Genomic DNA, 5,075 nt, shown 5'->3' on the forward strand with positions numbered 1-5,075 from the left:
TCAAACTGTACAGTCACCAGAAGTACAGTTACCAAAAATGCACACACTTCTTTTGGCATCTCCAGCACCTTCAGCTTTCTGTGCCTGGTCTGTTTTGGTATCTCTCCATTTTCTTCAGGGTTATTTCCATCCTTGCCAGCATCAGCTTTCCCCTTTTTCCCTTTGGGTACCTTCTCTCCCTTCTTTGCAGGGGCCTTTTGAGACTTGGGCACTGGCTTTGGAGGAGCAGATTTAGCAGATAACCTTGCAGATCTTCTCTGTGGCTCATCCTTCACCTTGGCTTTATCTCCTTTAGCATCCCCTTCAGCCTTTCTCTTGGGCATGGTGGCGATGGTGGCGGGACGTAAGCGCTGGATGTGGGGATCCGCTTTGGCCGGTCCGGGGTTCGTTCTTGCCTCTTCTTCTTCACACTGCTCAGCATATGATTTTTTATTTTATTTTATTTTATTTTATTTTATTTTATTTTATTTTATTTTTTTATTTTTTAAAAAATATTTTAAGTAGTCTCTACACCTGGAGTGACTGGGTGGTTCCGTTGGTTAAACATTAGATTCTTGGTTTTGGCTCACATCATGATCCAGATGTGGTCATAGGATCAAGTCCCACATCAGGCTCTGTGCCTGGTGTGGAGTCTGCCTCAGATTCTCTCCCTCTTCCTCCTGCTCTCTCTCTCCCAAATAAATAAATAAATATGATATAAAAAAGTAATTTCTACATCCAATAAGGGTCTGGAACTCATAGCACGACATCAAGTAGGGGTGATATGGGGAGAACTGTTTGCAAGATATTGATGGGATGGGATGAACATGACTTTGGAGTTCAGTGAAAGAGAGGAAAAATGTCAAATGACTTCCAGGCTTCTGACTAGTCCAAACAGTGGATGGTGTAGGCATAATGTGAAATAGAACAGATGAGAATATGGAAGGGAGGTAGCAAGCAGATGACACATTCAGCATCATACTTGCCACATTTGCGGAGCTTTTGGGGAATCCAATATGCAGTAAGATAGATGGATGTAAATGTAAAAAATTTGAAAGTTTATGAGTCAAAGATCTAATAATTGGGGGACCTGGCTGACTCAGTCAATAAAGCATGCAACTCTTGATCTCAGGGTTGTGAGTTCAAGCCCCATATTGGGTGTATTGCTTAGTTTAAAAAAAAAGTTTACTTATGTTTTTAAAAAAATCTAATAATCTAATTAGGGAGGGAGATAAATGAGACAATCATATAAATGAGAGATAAATAATCTAACTAGGAGAGAGATAAATGAGATAAATAATACACAGAGCAAATATTTAAGGGTCTGAAATATTTGGAGAAGCCAGAAAAGTCGTGGGGGAGCAAAAGCAAATGAAATAGGTTAGGTGGGGTTATCAGGGCTGCCTTCCTGAAGCCCAGAATCCAGTTTAAAAGTCGAACAGGCATAATCTTAAAAACTCTGAAATTATATGATTCCACTTACAGGAAGTCCCCAGAGTAGGTCAGATTCATAGAGACGGGAAGGAGAATGGTGGTTGCCAGGGGCTGTGGGGTGGGAGGAGGGATGTATGGGGCAGCTTCGATTCGCAAGATGAAGGAATTCTGGAAGTAGATGGTGCTGATGGTTGCACCACAACGTGAATATACCTAATCCCACTGGCCTGTACTCCTAATAGGATGGTAAATTTCATTTTATGTGTATTACCTCAACTAGAAAAAATTGAGCAGATGGAAAGACAGTGGCATAATCTGGATATGAACAGCCAAAGGAAAGGGCATGAAGTTAAAATGAGCTGGGTTGAGTCCCAAATATTAGAGAACGCTAGATTTTCTTTTCTTTTTTCTTTTTTTAAAGATTTTGTGTATTCACAAGAAACACAGAGAGAGGCAGAGACACAGGCAGAGGGAGAAGCAGGCTCCATGCAGGGAGCCTGATGTGAGACTTGATCCCAGGACCCCAGGATCACGCCCTGAGCCACCCAAGCATCCCAAGAATTGCTAGATTTTCTATAAAAAAAAAAAAAAGTACAGATATAAATGTATAATGTAGATATGGGTGATTTAAAATAAAACCTCAAAGGCAATATTTATGAAAGTATTTATATGTATGTGGTTTGACAGAAGGAAATCTAAGGTCAAGGAGAGAAGGTAGGAATCTGTTTTAGTAATTCAGCAAGTGATGTTGACGGGAATGGAGGAAGAGAATGTCGAGAACATCCTAGGGGTGTCTACCCAACTCTTGCTGGTTTGTTTATTTTTAAAAGTAGTTTACTTTAAACTCTTCACCCCTAAATACTTCAGAATGAACCTTTTTAAAGAAGAAAATTACTTTATCACATAATCACAGTACAATTCTCACGTCTCATAAAAGCTCAACCACTGAGCCACCGGGTGTCTCCCCAGAATGCCTTTTTGTGCTGGTTTGTTTAAATTAGGATCTAACAAGGAGCATGCATTGCATTTCATTGTTTTGTTTCTAGACGTTTTTAAAACCAAGTGCAGGGATGCGTGGGTAGTTTAGCGGTTGAGCGTCTGCCTTTGGCTCAGGGCGTGATCCCGGGGTCTGGGATCAAGTCCCACATTGGGCTTCCCACAGGGAGCCTGCTTCTCCCTCTGCCTCTGTCTCTGCCTCTCTCTGTGTCTCTCATGAATAAATAAATAAATCTTAAAAAAAAAAAAGTACAGTACTTGCCATTTGTCTAAGGCCAATTTTCTTAATTTCTGTGTTTATCTGATTATTTCCTGATGGTGTCCTTTCTTTAACTGTTCTCACTTTTATTTCCAGTAAACTGGATTTTTAATAAAAAGGTTTGAATGTACTTATATCAAACAGTTTTGACAAGGATTCTTCACATTTAATACTATTTTTTTCAGACACCACTATTAGAGGTGCTTAGATCACAGTACAAATGTAACCCTTCACTGGAAGGTTATATTCATCTTTTTGCAACCAGGACATATTCTTTTTTCTCTTTAAAGATTTATTATTTGTTTATTTTGAAAGATTTTTTTTAAACTTTTTATTTTATTTATTTATGATAGGCACACAGTGAGAGAGAGAGAGAAGCAGAGACACAGGCAGAGGGAGAAGCAGGCTCCATGCACCGGAAGCCCGATGTGGGATTCGATCCCGGGTCTCCAGGATCGCGCCCTGGGCCAAAGGCAGGCGCTAAACCACTGCGCCACCCAGGGATCCCTATTTTGAAAGATTTTATTTATTCATTTATTTGAGACAGAGAGAGTGTGAGCTGGGGGAGGAGCAGAGGTAGAGGGACAAGCTGACTCCACCTGAGGGTAGAACCTGATGCAGGGCTTCTTCATCCCACCACCCTGAGACCAGCACCTGAGCCAAAATCAAGAGTCAGTTGCTTGGGCACATGGATGGCTCAGCAGTTGAGCATCTGCCTACGGCTCAGGTCATGATCCTAGGGTCCTGGGATTGAGTCCCACATTGGGCTCCCTGTAGGGAGCCTGCTTCTCCTTCTGCCTGTGTGTCTCCCTCTCTCTGTGTGTGTCTCTCATGAATAAATAAATAAAAACTTAAAAAAAAAAAGAGTCAGATGTTCAACCGGCTGAACCACTCAGGCACCTCAAAGATTTATTTATTTATTTTAGAGCGAGAGAGCATGAGGGAGAGGGGCAGATAGGGAGAAAGAATTTCAAGCCGACTCCACACCAAAGGTGGAGGAGGGCCGCATCTCACAACCCTGAGATCATGACCCCACCCCAGCCAAAACCAAAAGTCCATGCTTAACTGACTATGCCACCCAGGCACCCCTGCAACCAGGACATATTCTAAAAGATTTATCAGCTCTGACCTCAGATTTCACTAGCCTTTCCCTCAGCATCCGATTTCGGGATTCAGTTCATGATCCTTGGCACTCTTATTTTGTGAAATGTCTCTCAGGTTGGGTTGCGTGTTTTCTCATGGTTAGTGTCCATGGATTTTGTGGAAGGATATCACAGAGGTGCAGTGCCTTCCCCAGAGCATCCTATGGGGGTACCTAGCAGCGATAGGTGCCATGACTGGTGATACCAGCCTTGGCTCCCTGGCTATGGTGGTTTCTCCAATGTAAAGTCACAATTATTCCTTGCAGCCACAAATATTCATGAGGGAGACACTTTCAGTCATGCAATATCCTGTTCCTTAAACTTTAGTCCACTAATGTTCATATTCATCTTTGATTTTGTCTGCTGCAATTACTAGTTTTGGTATTCTAGCAGTGATTCTTATCTCCCCCACTCCTAACAAATGTGTTAATTGGAATTCTTCTGTATGGAAGAGTCATCCCTTCTCCTCCATTTTGAAGTTCACACATGGAACTCATGGGTATCTATTTTATTCTGTGCATTACAATCTAATACTATTGTTTATTTAGTTGCTGAAATTGTTCCAGATTTGGCTACTGGGAGCTCTGCCAGGTTGGCCCCTGCGTCCCTTTGATATGCCCCCATCCTTTTGTGTATTTTTAGCACTTCCTTACTTGTTGGCACTACAAGATGCTCTAGGCTGTTTGTATTTTCCCTACCCAGTCCTGGCATCAACAATTTCACCAATGGAGAACCAGAGTCCTGGTTATTTCTATTGGAGAATAACATTTTAAATTTGAAAACCAAGAGCTGGGCACTAGGCTCTCTTAGCCAACAAAGCTAAAAAAAATATGTATGTTATACCAATTCATATATATATACTTATCTATATTTCTAGCTGTGTGTGTGTATGTGTAGTAAAACAAACAAATAAACATGATTTATACTGACATTTCTGATTCTAGCCTAGTACCATGAGGTTCCTCTTAGCCTTCTCCTTTTCCTCATTTGTACTTTCTTTCTCTTTCTGACGGCAAGAAACCTGACTTTCATTATTTTGTACAGTTTTTAAAGTCAGTTTTAAATTTTGTTTTGTAAAATGCAATGAATTTATGCCCTGCATTTATTTCAAGGTTTATGGATTTTTAGCTATTCTAAGAGCTAACAGAACTTTCACACATGTTATACTCTTTAAGAGAAGGAGAGATTTTTTTTTTTTTTTTTTTTAGAAAAGCCTTTTCTTTTTTTTTTCTTTTTTTAATATTTATTTATTTATGATAGTCACA

At 40.5% G+C, this 5,075-nt stretch overlaps 1 pseudogene; it reads right to left on the minus strand.

Annotated features, from left to right (window-relative positions):
• On the minus strand, positions 1 to 323 carry LOC121491737 (annotated as a pseudogene).
• Positions 324 to 5,075: the final 4,752 nt, after the last annotated feature.

The sequence above is a fragment of the Vulpes lagopus genome, chromosome 5 (assembly GCF_018345385.1).
Source record: "Vulpes lagopus strain Blue_001 chromosome 5, ASM1834538v1, whole genome shotgun sequence".
Lineage (NCBI taxonomy): Eukaryota > Metazoa > Chordata > Mammalia > Carnivora > Canidae > Vulpes > Vulpes lagopus.